Consider the following 12,653-nt stretch of genomic DNA (forward strand, 5'->3'; position numbering starts at 1 on the left):
GATAAATGATGTTTTATCAGACAGTGGGGAAAAAATCAGATGCACACCTACTGGAATCAGTCATCTGAAATGAAAGAAAATACATTTAAAACCAGCCAGGTATTGGATGCTGTCTAGTTTGTGATGTTGGATAAATTAATGCAAACCAGCTTGAATAAATAGGTTGTTTGTGTGCCTCCCCATTTTTCCCATTATTTTATGTGATTGTTAAAGTAAGTGTTCCTCCTTTTCTGGCAAAGAGATTGTGCACTGTTTTTTCGTTATAATCTTTGACTTCTACTTTGTCAGCTGACAAATGAATCTCATACCTCCTCTCTAAACTTTCACTTGCCAGTCCTCTTCTAAATATCTATCCCTTGATTCCTGTAAATTTTATATTTTACTTTGCCTGCTTACAGAAATAAATTGCCACTAGTTAGAAAGTGGTTTTGAGGACACTTTGCTTATCCCCTTGATTTAAAACAGTCTCTGTAATTATGCTATGTCTTAAATATACACTAGATGGCGATTCACACTGAACTTACGCACCAATAAAAATTATGAACCTCTGATTAATTTCCTTGTGAGTTCTATTTTCACTGGGGGCATGGAATAAACACAAAATAAACACTAGGCAAACGAAGGTGAAATGCCAAAGATTTCCATTTGCTTTGCACTTCAGCTGAAGCATGTAACTTTGAAAAACATACATGTTGTAAAACAAACTTGCAAAGAAAACTCCAGCACTTCCAGTTTCTCCTAGTCTTTCCAACACAACATACAGGTAGATGTGGAAGAGACAGAATGGATGATACTGCAGTTATTTAAAGCCCAGCCCTAGAAGTCAAGAAAACTGGATCTTTACTCATAGATGCAGAATCGTCTGATAAACTTGTTTTGAGTGTAATCAAGGTCTTAAGAATCTACCCACCACATTAAATCTAAGGGAATTTTTCCTTCAATTCAATGAAGCCATCTTTGCTTTTAAATCTTTCTGTGCCACGACCTTCTCCTTGTTTAATAGCCAACAGTACGTACCTATCTCACAGGGATACTATGCAGTTACTTTCACCTTTGCATTACGTACTGCAACTGTAGATGTAGCAACAGCTTAAAGTGATCAATGCCAATAAATAACAGTAACTGACATCACTCTAAAATCACTGTATTTGTGAGGCAAAAGAGAGAAGTGCAAACAGAAGGCGCTCACGTGTGAGGCACGTGTCAATAGCTCTCAACCACAAAACGATTTCCAGGGTGTGAGTGGTAACAGAGCAGAAGGCCCAAGAATTGTATTTATCCTGCATCCAACATTTCCTGCTGACTGGCCTGTGACTTCTGCAGAAGGCAGATTTTCCATAGATCTCAAACTGTAAAGCACAAAATGAAAGAGCCAGAACTAGTTAGCACTGACGAAAAAACGCGCAGAAACGTGACCTAATTGGCTGTATGCCTAAGAGAAAACACTGTACTGGCATCAGTTTCACTTTTCTGTTCAGTTCTGCTAAATCCCACTTCATTCCTCATTGCAAATCTGTCCTGGCAGGACTGACTGCTGTATGATCCTCCTCTTACTCCAGTTTTCTTCCAGGACATAGAGGTTAGAAACCCTTTCCAAAATGGTGCCTATTCCCTGGTAGGAGGTTTCCAGGAGGCATCTGAGTTGACTGCTATTTGTTTCAGTGGCAGACAGGGGAAAACCAGCTCTCTAAGCAAATGGTTTGTCATCCTGCCTGTGCTCTGGGAGCCTTAGGCTGTGTTCTGAGCTTACAACACGGCCTGTGCCGATCAAACAGGCCTTGTTAGTTTTTCCCTGTTCTTCTGAAAGATGCTTTTTAAGTTTCCTAGGATGTTACTTGAAAGACATCTTTGGAAAAGAGCCTGTTATGAAGGGAAAAAGACCACAAAGTCAAACAGGAGACTCTTATCTTTCTGCCTTTTTTTTTCCTCAGTACCTGATTGCTGCATCTGTCTTTACGTGTGATCTTATCTTGCAAGCAGCCTGAACACACAGCTCCCTCTGATTTCATTAGGCACCCTGTACAAGTGCTAACAGAACATATCTCAAGGTGCATTACAACCCAAAGCCTTTGAGATTGATAGGAAAGAGTTCACTTGAAACCCAGCCCCACTCACACCAGGCATGAAAACAACCTAAATTGAAGCCATGTGCCACCCAAGATCCTTCACCCCCAAGAAAATGGAGGCTACCACATCAACCACCATTATGAACACTCCTTCCTTTTAGCAGTACCCTCCTGATACCAGATTTTTCATGCTTTAGTCTAAGGGCGTGAAAGAATGAAGCAGCACTTAGCGCTCCTCAAGAGGAAGAATCATTATTGGAGGCAATTTCTTTAACTATCAGTTTGGTTCTACTAATATGGACCCATCTGTCCTCAAGTCAGCTCTGTCCTTGCCTGTGCCAACGAAACAACCACCAGAACACCCAGTCCCCCCTAGAGAAGCCAAAGGTTTGGATGTACAGTTCACAAATTTCAGCACAGTTTATGGGTCAAAGATGTTTCTGCTACAATTACGGACTGGCAGATATTTACAGAAATAAACATTCCTTAGTAAATAACACCACCTTAATTTTTTTGTAAGGTATTTCTCAACATGTTCTGAAAAGACTAGCTAGGGAAGCCTCATAGTTCACAGACACACAGTTGATAGCTATCCTAAGGATGAAATAGTACATTTGGTACCTTCAGTTTACTGTACAGCTATTAGCTGCACAAAATTGTGCCACCACTGAAAATCAATGGCAAAATCTTCTGATTTAACCCACAAAGCAGTATCTTACTTGAGCTACAACTTGGCATTTAAGCAGAGATGGGAACCTCACAGACAAGGCACTGAAGAAATACAGATGTTAAAATTACATATGCAAAGCAACAAGAATTCTTCCCTGACTTCACCATGCTCTGAATCAAATCCATAGTAAGTAGCTCTGTAAGTGCAACAGACAACCAAATATTAAGCAGAGCAGCAGCCCTCAAATACTTTCCCAGGTACCTCACTTACTGTTTTGTCTGCAGCTCTGTGCTGGGTAATGGTGACAAGAGCAGGCTGTCTAATTAGAGAAGTGCACTATGAATCCACTGGTGCTTCTGTGGGCAAGTGTTTCCTCCCGTGCTCTCTGACCCACTCCCCAGGGTTCTGATTATTTACAGAAACACTAAACTCACCTTCCCCACAGATACTTTTTTCCTAAACACTGCTAAAGATGAGGAAGTAATTAACTACATTAATCTTCCTGTGGAAAGATGCAGTTGGCTCCATTGGTGGTAGATTCTGTTATCAACCTTATCAGCCTCTAAGTTTGGCTGATACAACAGCAGCCATTTAAGCAGCAAACCCTGCTGCTTAGTGCTCCTTTGCTTCTTTCTTTCTCAGTAACTGGATAAAGGCAGGGCAAGATGAAGACATATCAGTTTTTCTTTCTGACATTGTTTCTCACAGGCTTCCCAGCAGCAGACAGCATAAGCCCAAATGAAACAAAGAAAGCCAAACTCCCCAAAATAAAAAAGGAGAACAACGTACTCTTGCTGAAAAAGAGCAACTTTGACAGAGCATTGAAGGAAACTAAGTACCTACTGGTGGAGTTCTGTGAGTATCATTTTCCGCTGTCTCTTTCCCTGATGGCTCTGCAGAGCATGACTGATGCTGGGGCACTCAGGTATGCCTGTTTTATTGTTCCTTTGTCCTCCAGTCGTCCTTGTTTGTTTTGTTTTTCTCCATGTATCTATTTCTGATCACCACTACTGTAATTTATTCCTTTTTGGTGTGGTTAAATACCAGTCTGCTATGTAAGACGGATACTGATAGTAAGATGGGTCCTCACACACACAGTGCTGAGTTGGCATTCTCTGCTTCCACTGCCTAATTTTGCAAATATGTGCTTCACAGCAGTGATGGGTGAAACTCTAGGTATTAAAAAAAAGAATCAGAGAGGGCTTTTCTCCCTCTCACATTTTCATCAACGCTTTGTATGAAGTTTTTGCCAGATGGCATCTCTCCTCTGTGAGCATTTGGGCTTTAGGGAATGGCTTTTTACAACATTTTGGTGTCTGTAGTTGCATTATATAGGACTGCAAGACTCTTTCCCTGAAATCAACACTTGGGTAGGTGGAGGCTGTTTTGTGGTTTTTCTATTAGGTTGATGTTCATTCCTCATGGGGAGGAAACTAGTAGGACCTTTTCAGTAGTTAACTTTGTTAGGTCTGGCCACCTGAGCCTTACAGAAAGTAAATCACAAAAGCAAAAGCCCAATGGTATATTCTCGTGATGTTACCCATCTAAAAGTTCAGACGCCGTATAATTTCCCACTCCATAAACATGGAGCTGTATTTCCTAGCAGCTTGCTGGTAGCAGAAACTCTTCAATCTGCACAAAACAGCAAAAGCTTTGTCTCTGTTGCTTGGACTTGACCTTGCTTCACTGTGCTCAGTGGACACATCCACTTTGCCTTAAATTGCACAAACACCTTGCAAACTAGCCTTTCTTTGGAGGCAGGTATTAGAGACAGGCACAAACTGAAAATCCCAATCTATTCCATATTTGGAAGGGATATTTGAAATTAAGGCAATATCCTAAGTTTGCAGAAGTGCATGTAATTTGTTCTTTTGCCTCACTACCAAACCTGGATGATGATGATGATAATAAGTAGTAGTAGTAGTAGTGTAGATCAATCTGAAATGAAAACATTTGTATTTTTCCAACAACAAAAACTAAAATACACCAACAGATTAATGAAACTAAAAATATGTTTGGATCATACCAAACATATCATTAATTGTGAAACAATGTTATGAAACTTTAAATATTTTTAAAACTTTCAGAACAATCACATTAGAAATTTCTTTAAAACTTAATATTTAAGACTTGCAAACACTTTTGAAAGTGTTGAAATTTAGCAAGTTTTTATTTTTTAATTCTAGAGGGTCTAAAGCTATTTGCCAAATTCAGTCTATGGTTGTGAACTGTTTTGATCTCTCTGAAGATGCATTATTTTGGTGAAAAAATAATTTATCAGAAAAACTTTAGTGAAGCTCTAGTCTCAGCTTTGTAAGAGCCGATTCAAAGCACAGAACCTAAATGTCCAGGTCAGAGAAGAGTTTGCAGCTAAACCTCCTTAGTACTGGCAGAGCTGATCAACAATGAGATATTGCAATACACTTCAGGATTTTAACCTAATACCGAATGGAAAGAAGACATGAAAAGTTTCATAAAGAAATGAGAGATGAAGAAAGAAATGTGCAGAATGCTGTAGCCCAGGGACTTGGGCACTCAAAGGATGTGGGAGATCTAAATCAGGATTTGTTACCTCTACTTCAGAGCAGTCTTGGACCTCTCTCTCTGACACCCCACCACCCTCCCAACTGGCGTTCTTCAGAAGGGAAGGACAAACACACTCTTCCATTCCATCCCACATCTTCCAAGAAAGTCAGAGATGAAACACTGCTCCCCAACCACACCTTGCTCCAGTGATCCTCACTGCCTTCAAGGTCCCTGTGTCTACCTGAAGGGCTTACTGAAAACTCATGGATTGCCTTTCCCCCCACAAACCATAAAGGCATCTACAGTCCCTGCAGAGAACTATGAAATAGCTCACGAAAGTGATGAGCTCCACAGCCCAGATGCATTGTCTGGAAATCACTGGCCTCAATCTCAATAGCTCCCTTTGGATACATGCCACTAAACAGTCTCGGGGGCAGTGAAAAACTATCCTGCAGCAAGGCACTGTCCTGGGATGTAGGAAACCTGAGTCCACAATGCTGAACCAGCTGGTTCATTTGCCATCATCATTTGCATTGCCACAGCACAAAGAGGCTAAAGGTGAGACATGCGCCTGCACAGAGAGGCCATAAAGCCCTAATATTTTATGTCCTACTCCTTATAACAGGCTATCTAAATAAACAATCTATGTCAACATGAAACTATTAAGGGAACTTAGATAATGACAGACAAAGCAATATTCCCCAGATCACACAGGAAATCCGTGGGGCTGCCAGGAATTAGCTTCAGAAATCCAAAATGAATTCAAGACCTGAGACCTTTCTCCTATTGACCCATTCTCAACCACGGAGACGCAATCAGAGAACTGGGAGGAATCCCATGCTTCCCAGAAAGTGGGATTAGTTCTGTTGCTGTACCAACTTGGGGAAAAGTTTGAGCTCCAAACTTTGATTCAGTGCTCTGGGATCTGCCTTAGGCCTATCTATTATGAGAAAACCCCAATGCTTTCCCTGTTGCATACCATTATCTACTTACCAGTCCTACAGTCTTTATCAGGAGAGGCCTGCTTTGATGTCTTCTACCCAGCAACTCCTAATGCCCTTCAGTTCCACCCTCACTGTGTCCCAGGTCTGCCTTCTTTCAGGCAAGGTTTAATATAAAAACATATGTTGACTTTCTGCCAAGCAGTATTCAGTCTACCCTTGTGAGTTGAGCAAAGTACACAGGGCAAGTACCCAGCATGGAAACAAAGTAATGACCCAGAAATCCGGCACTCTTCTGCCCTCATTCCAACCCCCTTGTGCAACAAGAAAGTAACTGAAGAGGCAGCATAATGAGGGTGAGGAAAGACACAGGAACAGAGGTTCCAGCTTCTCTTTGGGTTTTGGGAAAGGCACTGAGAACAATGTCTGAAAACATTGTTGAGCAGCCCACTGCAATGTGCCTACTCTCCGGTGGACGCAAGCCCTACTGCCTGCCCATCTGAATTACATGCTCTGTATGTACTAGGAGCACCTGATTTCAAAGCTCACGTGAAAGGGCTCTTCTACTGCAGTTTGAGGCATTTCCCCACCCATGTTAAACTGATCTAAATATCACTCAAATGCCCATGAGCACAGGGTATACAGAGCACTTGCCACCAGCAGAAGGTAGATCTTACAAGTGTTGCCTACATGGAAGAGTTTTACTGTTTACACAATACGTTAACTGAATATAAGTCCCTGTGTTGACTTTCATTGCAGAATATTGTTGCTTTGAAAAAAAAAACCAAACCAAAAAATCCCAAGCACTCTGACAAAAATCCTCACCACAGGGAGAATATACACTTATAAACACAAACACTACAAGGACTGCTGCATGCCACCGCAAACTGTAACCAGCTGAAGTCATGTATTAGCTCTACTCTAGTTTTCCCAAGCACAGCAACTGTCTCAACACAGTAAACCACCTGAACACAGTAAAATGCATCACCTATTTAATTGCTCTTCAAAAGCCTTTCATAAACCTTTCCAACTTTCTGTTGTCAGAATGCTTTTCACAGGACTTTGCAACTGTCCCATATTTCTCCGTGCAAGAATAGTCTTCAGATCCCCCAAACAGTACGGTGAAGACCATTCATGTTTAAGGCTTTCCCAGGCCAGAGAGGCAGAAATAGCCCACAACATGCTCCAGCCCAGGATTAAAACACAGTGTATCAGCTCACATCAGCAACTGACCATCTTGCAACTGAGACATGTTAAATGTACCCAGGTACACTTTCTGCAAAGAAGCCAGTATTAAACTGTTCTTTATTTTCACTGGCAATATAATGGGTTTAAACACAGCACATTACGGTCAGGGATAAAGACCACCATTTCGCTGGAAGGCTAATGATGCACTGGAGGAACGTGCCTAGGGTAGCTCTGGTATCTCCATTCATGATAATATTTAAAGCCAGATTAGTCAAATAGCTGTCAAGATTGGTTCAGACATGGTTTAGCTTGCCCTAGGCCAGACAAATGACCTCTCCAATTCCCTTACAGCTCTAGTTCTGCAATCCTTTAACTTGGCTAGTGGCATATTTTAGGAAACACAAAATGGGTGCAGAGCACATACTAACACCACTTTCTCCTACCTATGAGAAGAATCCAGGAAAAGGCCCAGACCCCAGTGAATGTTTGACTCCCCAGATCTCTGAGAATGCCTGCTCCTGTCCTTTCCAGTGAAAAGTTTTCAGCTCCTAGGTAAACACGGGGATAACCTAAGGACAAGCACGTAAGTGGTACAGACCTTGTGCTGCTGCTTTGTGTACCAAGTGCACTCTCATTTATCAAAAAGTGATGTTTACCTTTTCTAGCAGAACATTTGTATATCCCGTGAGGCACCACGTCAGCTGTAGGATTCCTGCAGCCTGTGACTGACAATCTATGCTGAGATAATGCCATTTAATAGGCAAGATGGAGGTTACTCTTAAAGACAAACATCTTTTCAAGACACAGAAGGTGAAGGTGATGTTATTGAAAAAAACAAGAAATTGCTGCCTATGTATACATATAGTTCATAAAAAGGGGGATTTCTAGGAAGCAGGGGAGGCATGACTGATTTTAAATCAATTATATATATCAGATGGTCAGCTCACTCAAAAAGCCAACATCCAAAGCATACTCACTCTTGTGCTAAGAACTGATTTCAGCATACAGCAGTCTTCTCACCATAGGAGGTGAATGCAAACAGTTCAAAACCACCCAGAACAGGTATTTCTTACAACTAAGCTTCCTACAGGAACCTAGTGCAGTGTGAAAGATAGGGGAACGTGGGAGCCTCATTCCTGTGGGCTTCAACAGAAATCTGTGTCAGTCTTTTAGGAGTAAATCTTCTGAAAAGAGTCACTTAAATTGTTTGCAAAATATGCGTACAAAAATGAGCAGGACAGTGGAAACACATGGCCAGACAGGTACAAGAGTCACTAGATGGTGTTCTAGTTGCCTGCTGCAGAGACTTACTGATTAGCACAGGTCCCTTATGTAGGTGTCTCTTACACATGCTTATTTTATTGAATGCTTTGAATAAGGATCCAAACTGTAGAATAATCCTTAGTGTTTGCATAGCAGAAGATCTCAAGTGAACTGCAAACATTAGATTAGCTCAGTTTAAAAGTACAGAGGTCAGCACAGGAGATTACGGACTGTATCTCACTGTTGAAGAGAATGGGAGAATTCAAGGTTACACAAGAAAGTTTGCAACTGCAGCAAAATTAACATCCTTCCACTCTGATATGTTAAACACGAATCCATCCTTCATCTCAAGCGTCTTCTACAGAGAAAATTATGTAACCACAGTGAAACTGTAAAAGCAGCCTATGCAGAAGATGAAAAGTGGGACTGCTAAAATTACTTTCTGACCATGCCAGAAACTAACAGCAAGGACATCAGTATTTAGCATGACAACAGGCTTATTCACAATGACTGCAGCAATCACTAGACCATCAATACAGACTGCAGAATGAAACTGGAGGCCAATAGCAATTAGCTAAAGGAGGAGGAAGTCATCATGGCTTCATGTATACTCACTTCAAGAATGCTTTAGGGTGATTAAACACATTTATGTATCAGCAAAAAATTTCTCTGTCCACATTTCAATATATTTTAGTTCAGTAAGCTGCACTATGAAAAAAAAGTAGCGGCTTACTCAGGTTATTGATGTGCTCAAGAGAAAGAGTCTCTCAAAGTACGAGATTCCTGGTTCTCTTCCCACTCTTGCTATATCCATTTGGTGTGGCTTTGGGCAAAATATACTCTGACTCTCTAAGACAGAGATGATGACATGCGATGACACCCACCTTGTTCTTGATCCTTACGCAGCCATGCTGTAAGTTCTTCAAGACAGGCAGGACTGGTTTCTCACAAAATGTTTTACGTTGCCTAGAACAAGACTGCTAGCGGTTTGAGTTGTAAAGATTAGTATTTTTGATGGTCTGATTAAAAATCGCTATTCCCTTTCAGTTTGTCAGGTTTTGCTTTCAATATACATATGATTTCACATTAACCTAGTTTGCTGGTTGTCCATGGAAAACAAAACCAGCAAAATTTGAGCTGCTGACGTATGAGACAGATAAAATACAAAAATGCATTTAAATCCTTAAATATGTAGACTTTATTATAGCTCATGAAATGGAAAATGTGGCAATCCTTCCACACCCAACACCCTTCCTTTGTGGAATGAGGGTGTGCATGAGATTTGCTCTACGTGACCTTTTGAGGGAGGCATTCTTACAGCAGTTCCTAAAATAAGGGAAACTTTAGTTGTCAGGGAAGGTGCTGAAAAATGCGATGATGTTCTTCAGTGTGGGGCCTTCTCCTCACAAAGACAACGTGCCAATACTGTCTGAGCAAAGTGGCTGCAGAAATGGTGCTACAGTCTGCCCCCTGCAAGTGATTTAAAAAGGTGACAAGTTGCAGCTCAATTGTTATCGAAAAGAAAAGAGTAGAAATTCAAGAGGACACCACACAGGTGCTTTTAACTTTCATAGTTCTGTAGCCCTTTTTAATTCTTCCCATATCTGAGCCAAAGAGCTTGAGTTGTTCTCAGATGCTGGATAACTTATTTTGAGGATCTTCTGTACCCATGATCAAATGGTGGCAACCTGTTGAGATGCTCTTTCGGAGGTTCACATCTGTTTTGAAAAGGACACTTCACAAAACAGCAATGACACAAGGTGGGAGGGAATTCAGTGATACTTCCAAAAGACAGGTCAAAAACACTATCTAGGAAAAAAAATTCAAAATCTCAACAAACCCTTAAATTATCCTTCTTTTTATTTACAAGACAACTAAAACTACCAATAAAGAAGACATTCTCCCATTGTTAATACAATGCTGTTCCTGAGCTGACAGCCTTTGAAGGGCTTCTCGCTTCTGGCAGCTGTGGCACAGCACAGTGGTTTACACGGGCGTCCCATCACCCATGCATGTCTTCCCTGGTGACCTTGCCACCAACTCTGTTACCTCTCACCTGTGTCTGCCCTCGTACTCTGCTGGCGCTCAGCTCTCCTTGAGCTTGGAGCCTGTGATGCTGTGTTGGCCTCAGCAGCTGCTTCCTCACCCCAATGCCTGAAGCGATCGGTGTCAATAAAAATCTAAAACAGAGGAAGCGAAACAAAACTCAAGAAAAGGCTCCAAATAAAAGGAGTGATGATTTCCTGCAACACTCAAGTGACTTGAAAAATAAAGCACCTGGGAGGCAAACAGAGAATGAGTGGAATGAAAAGGAATTGATGGAAAGCTGAAGAGGCGCCTAATCACTCAGGAAAGCAGGGGAAAGGTACGTGATGGATGTTTCCACACGCCTTCTGGGTAGTCAAGGAAACAGTTTTTATCTGGCTGATGAAGAAGGCTGCTCACTCACTGAACTTCTGTCTCGCAGTTATCAGGTTAATGGTACTCTGATTTCTCCTGGTCTCTGAGTGCAGTGATTACTTTTTATTATATGGAGTCATGCACTTTTCCCAGCTCCAGCCAGGAGCTAACAACTCTACCAACTCTCATTATCTAAGCATGCTAGTTACATTACTAGTTACCTGCAACTCTTTCAGGTCATTCAGTGATAAGAGATCATTCTTAAAATATCTGTTTGGAATTGAAATATTACAGAGAAAAATGGATCCTAAAACCCCCCAGACAATCTACATACACGTCTAATGCCCATAAAGCTTATTATTCCCTGTATATTTGGGAAGCCTCTAAATGGCTTCAGCTTCTGTGTCTGGACTTCACCAACAATTTCTTCTGCCCCTTCCCAAGAGAGTCCCGTTTCACTGTGCAATAAGCATTTGATCTTCCAAATTCCCAGTTGTGGTAAAACAGCTGTGCAATCTTAGCTTATTAGGAAAAAGTCATTATATTGACATTGCCTCTGGTGTAAAACATTGCCTTGGAATTAGCTGGAAGGTGCTGGACCCCTAATTTCTATGTGGCTTCCTGCTCCTTATTCCAACAGCACTCTGTCCAGAGCAATATGCTCTTCCTCTTGGAAAGCCCATTAACTCGGTCTAACTGTTCTGGGCTAACCCTGCCACGTGCAGACATTGTGTATCAACACTCTTAAATTGCATAGGAGGCACCCTGTGTTTTATTTAAAAGTCCACATATCTTTGCAATAATTTTAAGCAAAGTTATCTCACAAAGGCTCAACACACACTGTCCCTAGAAGCAGCAGTATTTTTATAGGGTAGACTTGCTTTTTCTTATGTTGACAGGTCAGAACTTCTAATAGATACCACCGTTTTCTGCAGTTATGTCTAGAGCATATCAAAATACAATTGGACATATGACTCCAATTATTTTGGTGCTGGGAGATAACACATTACAAACTTGTTGGGGATAAGGTTCGTAAGATCATTTTTATAATTAGGAAAATGGAAATTGAAGTTAGGATCAAATCTTTCTGTAAAAATCAAAATAAGTTGATTTGATGAACAGTAATTTTGCAGGCAATTAGAACACAATTTGCTTTGGACTGATGCCTTAAGGCTCATTTACTTTATTTAGAGAAGTACTTTCTATTCACCACCATGGTATCTGAGTGCCCTTTGAATAGACACTAAGTTTTGTTCTACTAACAAGAACCCCCTTTGGCATGTTAGCAGCTGGAACAGCTGTTCCAGTGCTGGGCTTTCTCTGAGCCTAAGGCAAGATGGGGTTTTACGTGGAAGAATTCGGAAGGACCTATCAGGTTAATATTTTGAGAAAATAACATTATTTAATGCTACCCTTCACACTCCTCACTATAGCAGTTAGGTGGAAGAAAATGATTGATGGCTGGGATTCAGACCAAGGATAATGATGAATAATGCAAGAAATGTAACTCAGCACTGACTTAGATTAGTGGTTTTATCTTTCATTTGTTAGAACTCATACAGAAATGTTAATTCACTTTTTGGTTATAATTATGTTGGG

This window comes from Gavia stellata, chromosome 18 (assembly GCF_030936135.1).
Source record: "Gavia stellata isolate bGavSte3 chromosome 18, bGavSte3.hap2, whole genome shotgun sequence".
NCBI lineage: Eukaryota > Metazoa > Chordata > Aves > Gaviiformes > Gaviidae > Gavia > Gavia stellata.